Consider the following 12028-nt stretch of genomic DNA (forward strand, 5'->3'; position numbering starts at 1 on the left):
TCATATAAAAACATACACACCTTTCGCCAGAGTAATAAAATTAGTAATCAAATAATATAACTATAGGACTTTACCACTCCACTCTAGATGTTAATTTTTATTCTGTCTTTACGGATATCACCGGCTCAGACGGTGTCTCCCAATTAGCCAGGCAGGCCTCAACACCTCAAACGCCGACTAACTTGCTTGGATATCGGTTTGATGACCGTGTATCGGTATATTTTTGTCCTTTGGTTCTCACCAGGCTTATCTTTCACCCCACAGAACCCAGGGTAAACTCGTAACCCACCGTCCAGTACCCAGCTCGACTAAAAAACTACGTCACTCAGGTCAACATATTGATTACTGACAGATGGGGAAATACATTCTGAATAAAATAACATACTCCATTTAACGATATTCGTAAAAGTCGGCACTTGGGCAGTGGCTAGCATGGAATGGTTGTCACGGGGCTGTCCATAGCACGGCTGTGGGGCTGGGCCTGGTGCCGAAGCAGCTATTGGCTGTCCGTATACTTTCTACTGCACCTATTCTCACTGTTATCTTGTGAGTATTTTTATCATGTTTAAAGTTGAGTTTCTTTACAGTGTAATATTTGTTTTGAATTTTTAAAATGAAAAAAAAATATTAATATTAGTGCAAGGAGCTGGAGAGCCGCATTTTGATATTGAAAGAGCCGCATGCGACTCGCGAGCCGCAGGTTGCCGACCCCCGTGGTAGGGGATTGTGTGTAAGTGGGGGGGGGGGGGGTTAAGAAAACTTGCCATAACAGGTTTACATGGAGGGATTGTGTGTGTGTGTGTGTGTATGTGTGCGTGTGTGTGTCATTACATGTTTACATTTTAAAGTTATTTTAACCTAATTTTAGCTGACATTACACACTTCTAAAAGACTATTAAAACAAGAGGATGAAGTGTGACGATACAGATATGTAACAAAGTCTAACTAGGGTCCTAGTAACGGAGATGGTGTAACAATCTAGTAGCTGTCGTTAAAAAACGTGACGCTATTTCGTAGGAACCAACGGCAGGAATAAATTCAAATTATTTTAGTTAGATGACCACGTTGGACCGTCTCCCCCCCACCCTGTTAAAATGTGATTTATAGGTGCGGTGATCTCTGGTCACATAACTCCCTCTGTGGAGCCATCAATTGAAGGCATCAGAGCTTGAACCCTGGGGAATTTAGTCGGTGTTTACATTCCAGCCTCTTGGTTAAACTTCAGACAGCGGAGAACACGTTTCAACCAGGACACAAAGGTTAGGTCAGTCGATTTAAGATTTTGGCGACACTAATGTTTTTCATGTACACACAGAGCGACATTAACTACTCACCGACACGGTTGGTTGAGCTAATGTGTACACTCTTAACGTAATGTCGACACGAAACTAAACCACTGACACATGACTTAGTCACTTAATGATTGGTAATTTCAATTCGTGAGTTGTAGAATGTCAGCATTAGGTTTATTTTAGTTAGTTGTGGTTTTGGTCAAGTTTTGACTCTTGTGTATTAGTCGACACGTTAACTAATACTTGTATCTGAATGTTAGTGTTGTTTGAAGGTTTGGATAAGGGTTGGGTTATGGTTAGTGTTTTCTGAAGGTTTGGATAAAGGTTGGATTATGGTTAGTAAGGTTTGGATAAGGTCTGGGTTAAGTTTAGTGTTGTTTGTAGTTTGGATAAGTTTGGCCGGGCTAAGGTTAATGATGTCTGCAAGATATTTGCTTCGAATACGTCCGGTTTTTTATTTCTAAAACCGTTGTTTTGTAATGACGATCCACCCCACCTCAACACATCTGTTGTCACGATGTGTAGTGGAGTTAAAGAATCGTGTATGGTTATTCATCTTAATGGATCGTATTGTTTCTTTCACACGGAAATAAATCTGATGCCGCCTTCTTCACTGAAGAAAGTTTAGTTGAGTTTAAAAATATACGCATGAAGTCCCATTACAGTTTTGAAAATCGGGTCGAAATATTATTTAAATGTCCGAAAATTATTAAAGTAAAATAAAAACATTGAAGTGGAAAAAGTAATGACAATTCGAAACGACCTATAGAATCTATTTTTAGTTACATTATTCCAAAATAGACGCATTGTATGTTTACGGCGAAGAAAACATCTTTGAAAATAAATCGACTACTGACGATTGACCGGTCTATTGTTGTTTTCATTACATATGCAGTGGGCGTATGATTGCGGTGGGCGTATGATTGTTGTGGGTGTATGATTAGCGTTAGTGGGTGGTGGTGGTGGTGGTGGGGGGGGGGGAGGTTGAACCATCTACTATCATTCTCTATAATGAACGACGAAGTAGGCGTATGATTACAGTGGGGGTGGGGCTAGAAGCAAATAATTCTTGTCCATTACTTATGAATATGGAACTCTTTCATATAATTGACATCGTTTTGTTCGATTGCCTTATTTACAAGCTCCCAACAACCCCCCCCCCCCCTCTTATACTTTATAAACAACTTGCCTAATCCTTCATTCCATTCCCTGTATTGTTGTAACCTTGATCTCACAAAAACCTGGCAATTATAGCCAAACCGCCCACCTACGTCACATCCTGGTAACTAGTTTGTTTACAGTGGCAACGACCCTTATCAACAGACCTTGACTTCATTTCTAGGAAAGTTCGAGACAGCGCTAATTAAGGTGGACTGGACAAATCTGGGCTTAAAATTGATCGTTAATTTGTTGGACTGGACAGAATTAACGTAGAAATAGTGTATTTACAGCAACTTATATCATCGCTATATTTTCGTACCCAGCAGAGATGTTACACAATTCACCTGTCAGCTAAGATGGAGTGGAATGTTAAATTAGAGAGATAATGAGCTCTTTCATAACATAGGTATAACGTGGGCTGGGGGGGGGTGGGTGGCTATAATGTAGATTAATTTGGGGTTGTCGTACTTGAACTTGAGAAAGAAACAGTGATCAATAATTAAATTAAATCTAATTAAGTTGTTTACCGCAGGCAACCTGACATCCAATTTTTAGAGAAGTCCATGTTCAGTGACTGGTGGAAAAAAGATCAGAAGAATCGTTCCCAGAAATTTGGGGGTCATAGAGTTAATTTTTGATTTGGTCGCTCTCTAGCCATTGGGGGTCATCTAGTTAATTTTTTAATTGTTCGTTCTCTGAAATTTAGGTTAGGACAATAAAGTAGGAGGTGGGATAGTGGTAGGTGGGTGGTGTAAAGCAATTAAAAAAAAGAAACTGAAACTTCGGAAGTTTTCTGGCATATAAGATTTCTTTTGTCCTAGACCTATTAATATTTTAGAAATTGCAGCTTAAAAAGCTACCGAGTTAAAAAAAAAGTCGGGATATCTAAGTTTAATAAAACTTGTTCATCAGTCCCCGTAGCGCAGTGGATAGCGCGCTGGACTTCTAATCCAGAGGTCGCGGGTTCGAATCCCGCCGGGGATGATATTTTTGTTTAAGATTATTCAAATGCACCTTTAAATTCTTTAGAACATTCTTATGTTATGTCTATGTTTTTATGCCCGTCTGTTTTAAATTGGTCGTTTGCTGAGATACTTGTCTTTTATAACTGCTAAATATAATCATTTTAAGTAATTCATCGGTTCATCGACATCATTGCAAAATATTAGTATGTCAAGTGTTAAATAAATTTACCCAGAAGCGCGCTGGACTTCTAATCCAGAGGTCGCCGGTTCGAATCCCGCCGGGGATGGATATTTTTTACTCTCTCATTTAGAGGTAGTAATGTAAACTTTCTGAATAATCGAAAGCTATTTGACAGTTTTCGCAGTTTTACAGCTCCCAACCTTAACAGAATATAAAAACGCATTGTAATCGTGTGAAAAAAATCTAAATCTAGACTTTGACACATTTTGACGTTTAATAAATTTCCGGAGCCGGAAAAACTATCCCATCCTGTCCGTCTTTCAAGATTTCTATAGAGAGATTGCACGGACAGTGCTATCACCCTAACTATTATAAAAGAATCTACGAAAAGTTCAGGGGAGATCACACTCGCTTTATTTTTCTCGATTATTGATTCCACTGACACAAATAATCGAAACATACATTGTCGCCTGAAAACTAAGTCAGAAGCTGTGAATTACTTAAATTAATCACCACCTAGATCTATTTCAGTTTTAATGACAACATAACATATGCGAACTGCGACGCAGTTTTTGAAATAGGATAATAAATTGGTCGAAAACTATTGTCAAGGTTACATCGGTTAAGAAGAAATCTGTTTTAATTTGATCCAGTTCTCGAATGTTTAAAAAAATTGTTTCACAATGAAATGTATCTATTGAGCGGGGCCTGAACTGGACATTGATGTATCGTGATGGCGGGGGGTATACCCGGGGGTACACCCGGGGGTACACCCAATACCCCGTGCACGGGCGTGGCCTGCCGGCCCCAGGGTGCATTGTACCCGATGACAGACATGTCTGCCGGCACGAACCGGCCGACACGAACCGGTTAGCCGTGCATACATCCTTCAGACGGGTCGTGTTTGCTCAGCAGTTGACGCCTGCCTGGCGTCCGTTGACGCGGCGTCAGTGCTGGACTTGGCCCTCAGTTTTTGGAGCAAGCCCTCTCAATCTCAGACAATGAAGAGCCTTGTGGTGCCAGGGACTAGACGCATGCGCTCCGGTCAGGAACGACAACTCGATGAAAATTGATTTTCACTTGTCAAAATAAAATAGCACCAAAAATATAAAAATAGATAATTTGATTTAAATGTTGAGTTTTGTTGCATTTTTTTTCACCAACAAAGTGAATTATAAGTTCTAAATCTTGTTTTTTTTTTTTTTACTTTAATTGTTAATCAAATATGATCAACTTTTTAAAACTATTATTAAAAAATATATTACTTTTACAATGTTTAATATCGCTTTAGAGGACCTTATTACACAGTTCAAACAGATTTGGCTGTGTAAGGAAACAGATCCATGCTCATCTGCTTTCCGTATCCCCGACTTACACTAGCCACCAATCAGAGTTTAATAGACACAGGGACGCCCTACTTATACGAGCGTAGAACCGAAACGTGACTTTAGCTTCAACTAACAATTGCTTTACCACTCGACCACACTATCCAATTGCCTGGTTAGCTGCACATACCATCATATCGTTCTTATTTATTTTTCCACTCAACCCATCCACCTATTTGATCTACCCATCCACCCATCTTATCAACCCATCCACCCATGTTATCAACCCATCCACCCATTTCATCAACCCATCCACCCATTTTAGCAACCCATCCACCCATTTACTTTCCTAATGCTAAACCATAATTTTGAAATAAAAATGTTAGTGGCTCTTTAAAAAATCGGACAATTTGTAAATTGTAACTTTTGGCTCTTCCGTCTCAAAAGATTGCCGACCCCTGTCCTAGACACATGAAAAGCAAAAACTATTTTTAGGAGTCGTCCATAGACGACGCCAAACTTCTAAGTGGTAGGGCGAGGGTCGGCAAGTCGGCAACCTTCTGAGACGGAAGAGCCAAAAGTTACAATTAACAAATTGTCCCATTTTTTAAAGAGCCACTAACATTTTTATTTCAAAATTATGGTTTAGGATTAGGAAAGTAAATTTGATTTTTAATTTAAAATAAATATCTTTAAATATGAAATAATATTTATTCATATAAAAAAATACACATGTTTTGCAAGAATAATAAACTTAGTAATCAAATAATATAACTATAGGACTATCCCAATTCACTTTAGAAGCTGTTAACTTTTCTTTTTCTTTCCTTATCGACATGACCTGTTCTTTTAGCATACCTTATTTTAGTCTAGTTCTTATGCCATTTTATTTTCTCCCTTTGATTATTATATATGCAATTAATGTTCATGTCTTTTGATGCTGTGTAAAATCTATCAAATAAATTATTATTACTGAATTAAAAAAAAAAAAAAAAAAAAAAAAAAAAAAAAAAAAAAAAAAACATGACCTGTTCAGAATCAGTCTTCAACATGGTAAAGTCCGACTAACAGGCTTGAATATCGGTTTGATGACCGTGTATCGGTCGCTTCTGTCCTTCTCTTCTCACCAGACTTACCCAGTGAACGCGGGTAAACTCATCCAGTACCCGGCTCAACAGTAGGAAGCTAATAATTAACAAAACTACGTCACTCACATCAAATTAATGGTTACTGACAGATAAAGGCATTCTGAATAAAATAACATTCCCCATTTAAGGATATTTGAAAAAGTCGGAACTTGGGCAGTGGCAAGCATGGAATAGTCGCAAGTGGGTTGTCCACAGCACGGCTGTGGGGCTGGGCCTGGTGCCCAAGCGGCTGTCAGCTGTCCATTTACTTTCTTCCTCACTGTTCTCTTATGAGTGTTTTATTCTGTTTAAAGTTGCGCTTCTCCTACAGTATACTTTTTTTGTGAGTTTAGAAAATGAAATAATATAGCTATCACTATTTGGGCAAGGACTTGGAGAGCTGCATCTGGACAATAAAGAGCCTCACGAGCCGCAGGTTGCCGACCCCTGGGCTAGTTTAAAGGTATGATGATCCAATGACGAGAACATTTTTTCATTTTTTTGACATGTTTGTAAAATGTTTTTTTTTTTTAAATACTTTTATTTGCAATTAAAACAAGTACATCAACATCACATTTTTTACAAAGTTTCAAATGAAAACGAAATGTCAATGGGACAGTGAAGCATTTTCTATGTAGGGAAACAAATTAAGTTGACGAGTTGAAAGAGTATTTATTTATGTACTGGTCGCAATGAGTTTTCAAAAAGGTTGCTGTGTGAAAAATGAGGGGAAAGAAACAAGATTTAGAACTTTAAATAAGTAAATGAATAGATAGTCGAAATTAATGTTGGGGTGGGCGGTGGGGTCGTTGGAACAGTTAAAGGGAAAGTGGGGTTTTCATGTCTGAGGGTAAGTGGATAGAGGGGGAGAGGGGGGAGGGGGTAGATGTGTCTGACGAGGCGTGGAGAGGGTGACTGCGTGTTTTAAGGCAAGCCAAGCGTCAAATTATGTGTTGTGTTATCTAACTGCTGAGGTGTTATTATTTATAGTGTGTGTGTGGGGGGAGGGTTTGACGAACAGATTGCTGTGTGAGCGATTTAGTGGGAGGGTGAAAGGTTGGCATGTTCAAGTCGGTGTTTATGTTTAGTTGAATGTTTAGTACCGACAGGTTAGGGGTGGGTAGGCGTGGAGTTTTATAGGTCAAAAATTGGTGTTCACATAAAAGAGTTACTAAAGTTAACGAAACAACTGTAAGTGTTAATTTGGTGATAATAAAATGAATTCAAAAAGGAGTAGGGGTCATTGGGGTCATTTTGTATGTTGTGGACCTGTTCCGAATGGGGGAGTCGCGTATGATCTAGAAAATATTTGCCGACGGCCAAATGAACACAATTAATACTGTACAATCTGAAGGTTCACATGCAATATAATTATGTATCTATCTTAACTAATGGTTTTCTATTTAGAATAAAGTAAAATAATAATTAAGATTTTGAATAAATGTTAAAGATTAGTAATGTATCTACCTAAATTTAATTTTTATAGTCAATTTGATTTATAGTTTGTATTTTAAATTTCAATACTACTGAATTTTTCTTTTGTTAATAACTTTTAGAAATCCAGTTTAAGTTGTTTCCCTTTTTTCCATTGCATTTTGAAATGTGAAGCCGAAGCTAATAAGACCTTACTATTCGTAAACTTTTCTGTTAACAATGCGATGTGTTTAAACTAAGGCGGCCAATGTCAACTCCCATTGACCCGCCAGTGACCGAAATTTTTAAATCGGACATATGCGGCTGTGTATATTAATAGCCTATATAGCTCATTACAAATTGATACGGCATTTTTAATTGCATTGGAGGGAATTCCATCCATAACTAGAATTAAGAACGAAGAAGAAGAAGCCGAAAGTTGATAGATAACTACAAATTTGATAAAATACATGAAATTTCGTCAAATTTACTGAAACAAAAGATTTTCCGGATCCGGAAAGTTAAGAACCGTTAGAATTGGTCGAAATCATGATTTAGACGTTATGCACAATTAAAATACACCCTTTTTATTCAGGATACAGTCAATAAAGAGGTGTAAAATTGTTAAAACTCTGAAATATCTGTTGATTTATCAAGCACGATTACATTACTTCCTCTATACTCTGTATTCGAGAAAGTAAAAAAGTATTTAAATTTAAAACAAAATGTTTTTGCCTCACATAAAATATGTTAATTGGTGTTGAGATTGATTTTAATTACTGGCTAGTTAAAAGTTAAAGATATGGTGAGCCATGGACAAGAAAATTTAAAAAAAATAATTCCCAACGGCCTGGCGAAAAGTAGCACTTTCTTAAAATTGAAGATTTACATTAATTTTTTTTTTCTTCTTCTTCTTCTTTGTTCTTAATTTTAGTGTTGGAAGGGATTCCCTCCAACACAATTAAGGATACGTGTCAACTGGTTATGCGCCATTGAGACCATTGACTCAGATTTCAGCCTGCTTTTCTTTTAGGATTTGCTTCCATAGCCCTTGTCTAACCAATAACAAACTACAAGGCAGCAGTTATTTGATTTTGGAGTTGTATCTCCTAGAAGAGTGGCTGTCCCAACGAGCTTCATCTGCCCGGGGGTTTTCGGTTTAGCAACCAAAGCTTTACCGATTAAACTGCGCCGACCCCTAGTAGATAGTCTGGGGTCAGCAACCTTTTGAGACGGAAAAGCCAAAAGTTACAATTACCAAATTTTCCCGGTTTTTAAAGAGCCATATTTTTTAGCGCAATTTCCATTCTGGAGAATTGCGTTTATTAACCCGTCATTTCTGGATGTATGAATGTATGAATGAATGGATGGATGTGTGTCCGCAGCTTTAAGTCGTATCTCCTCCTCAACGAAGCAATATCGAGGACTAGTTCCAAAGCAATTATGTGAAGCAAATTACGAGGATGAACATAGGCCAAAAAAATTCCGGGTTTCTTTCATGGATTTCCCGGAAAAGCCAAAAAACCTCGAAAAAAATGCAGTTTTTGGCCCATATCTCGGCAACCAGACCACTTAGTGACTTGAAACATGTACCAATCGATTCCTGCCATAATTTAGAACAATATTGCCGAAGAAAGTTTTCAAAAAATATACTTTCGTTCGGTCACAACATTTTTTTTTAATTAATTAAAATTTGGACCGAATTAGTAGGCATTTTTATCCAACCACACCACACGCGTCATCACGTTCAATAGCTGCGCCATCACGTTCAATGGCTGCGACATCACGTTCGGTAGCTAGGCGCGCAATGGTTTTTAGTCATGTTACTCTATTGTAAATAAAACATGTAAAATACTGAAATTTTTTTTAATAAAAAACGTTTTAATAACTAACCAATGGTTTTACTAACCCTGCTCTTGATTTACGCTACGACAGAGCTATTTTTGGATAACATAAGGAAATTGCGCTTAGATGTCACTAGACTTTTTAATTAACTTGTTTTCTCGATATTTGGTATTTGATTAGGATTAGGTAAATAAATTTGATTTGTCATTTAAAATAAATAGCTTTATATATGAAATAATATTTATTCATATAAAAACATACACACCTTTCGCCAGAGTAATAAAATTAGTAATCAAATAATATAACTATAGGACTTTCCCACTCCACTCTAGATGTTAATTTTTATTCTGTCTTTACGGATATCACCGGCTCAGACGGTGTCTCCCAATTAGCCAGGCAGGCCTCAACACCTCAAACGCCGACTAACTTGCTTGGATATCGGTTTGATGACCGTGTATCGGTATATTTTTGTCCTTTCGTTCTCACCAGGCTTATCTTTCACCCCACAGAACCCAGGGTAAACTCGTACCCCACCGTCCAGTACCCAGCTCGACTAAAAAACTACGTCACTCAGGTCAACATATTGATTACTGACAGATGGGGAAAAATATTCTGAATAAAATAACATTCCCATTTAACGATATTCGAAAAAGTCGGCACTTGGGCAGTGGCTAGCATGGAATGGTTGTCACGGGGCTGTCCATAGCACGGCTGTGGGGCCGGGCCTGGTGCCGAAGCAGCTATTAGCTGTCCGTATACTTTCTACTGCACCTATTCTCACTGTTATCTTATGAGTATTTTTATCATGTTTAAAGTTGAGTTTCTTTACAGTGTAATTATTGTTTTGAATTTTTAAAATGAATTTTTTTTATTAATATTAGTGCAAGGGGCTGGAGAGAAAGCTTGCCATAACAGGTTTACAAGGAGGGGATTGTGTGTGTGTGTGTGTCATTACATGTTTACATTTTAAAGTTATTTTAACCTAATTTTAGCTGACATTACACACTTCTAAAAGACTATTAAAACAAGAGGATGAAGTGTGACGATACGGATATGTTACAAAGTCTAACTAGGGTCCTAGTAACGGAGATGGTGTAACAATCTAGTAGCTGTCGTTAAAAAACGTGACGCTATTTCGTAGGAACCAACGGCAGGAATACATTCAAATAATTATTTTAGTTAGATGACCACGTTGGACCGTCTCCTCCCCCCCCCCTGTTAAAATGTGATTTATAGGTGCGGTGATCTCTGGTCACATGATTCCCTCTGTGGAGCCATCAATCGAAGGCACCAGAGCTTGAACCCTGGGGAATCTAGTCGGTGTTTACATTCCAGCCTCTTGGTTAAACTTCAGACAGCGGAGAACACGTGTCAACCAGGACACAAAGGTTAGGTCAGTCGATTTCAGATTTTGGCGACACTAATGTTTTTCATGTACCCACAGAGCGACATTAACTACTCACCGACACGGTTGGCTGAGCTAATGTGTACACTCTTTACGTAATTTCGACACGAAACTAAACCACTGACACATGACTTAGTCACTTAATGGTTGGTAATTTCTACTCGTGAGTTGTAGAATGTCAGCCTTAGGTTTATTTTAGTTCGACAGTTGCTGTTTTAGTCAAGTTTTGACTTTTGTGGACTAGTCAATACGTTAACTTATTCTCGTATCGGATTGTTAGAGTTGTATGAATGTTTGGATGAGGGTTGGGTTATGGTTAGTGTTGTTTGAAGGTTTGGAAGGGGTCGGCGAGGTCGAGTCGGTAAAGCTCATGGTTGCTAAACCGAAAAGTCTCGAGTTCGAACCCTCGGGCAGGTGAGGCTCGTTAGCTGGGGACAGCCATTCTTCTAGGAGAGACAACTCCAAAATCAAACAACTGCTGCCTTGTAGTTTGTTCTATGATGGACAAAGGCTATCGAAGCAAATCCAAAAAGAAAAGCAGGCTGAAATCGGAGTCAATGGCCTCAATGGCGCATAACCAGTTGACACGTAATCCTTAATTGTGATGGATCCATGGTCGAGTCGGCAAAGCCCATGGTTGATAAATTCGAAAAAAAGTCTCGAGTTCAAACCCTCTGGCAGATAAGGCTCGATCCCTCCCAACACTAAAAATTAAGAACGATGAAGAAGAAGAAGGTTGGATAAGGGCGGGGTAAAATTAGTGTTGTTTGGATACGTTTGGCCGAGCTAAGGTTAGTGATGTCTGCATGATATTAGCTTCGAATACGTCCTGTTTTTTAATTTCTAAAACCGTTGTTTTGTAATGATGATCCACCCCAGCTCAACACATCTGTTGTTACGATGTGTAGTGGAGTTAAAGAATCGTGTAGGGTTATTTATCTTAATGTGTCGTATTGTTTCTTTCGCACGGAAATAAATCTGATGCCGTCTTCTTCACTGAAGAAAGTTTAGTTGAGTTTAAAAATATACGCATGAAGTCCCATTACAGTTTTGATAATCGGGTCGAAATATTATTTAAATGTCCGAAAATTATTAAAGTAAAATAAAAACATTGAAGTGGAAAAAGTAATGAGAAATCGAAACGACCTATATAATCTATTTTTAGTTGCATTATTCCAAAATAGACGCATTGTATGTTTACGGCGAAGAAAACATCTTTGAAAATAAATCGACTACTGACGATTGACCGGTCTATTGTTGTTTTCATTACATATGCCGTGGGCGTATGATTGCTGTGGGCGTATGATTGTTGTG

General features: G+C 38.2%; 1 non-coding gene across 1 annotated transcript; it reads left to right on the forward strand.

Annotated features, from left to right (window-relative positions):
• The first annotated feature begins 3364 nt into the window (after window positions 1-3364).
• On the forward strand, window positions 3365-3437 carry Trnar-ucu (transfer RNA arginine (anticodon UCU)). The gene has a single exon. It is a non-coding gene; the product is annotated as a tRNA-Arg (tRNA).
• The last annotated feature ends 8591 nt before the right edge of the window (window positions 3438-12028 follow it).

This window comes from Physella acuta, unplaced genomic scaffold, assembly GCF_028476545.2.
Source record: "Physella acuta isolate Inbredline_101_S28 unplaced genomic scaffold, ASM2847654v3 ptg000598l, whole genome shotgun sequence".
Classification (NCBI taxonomy): Eukaryota; Metazoa; Mollusca; class Gastropoda; family Physidae; genus Physella; species Physella acuta.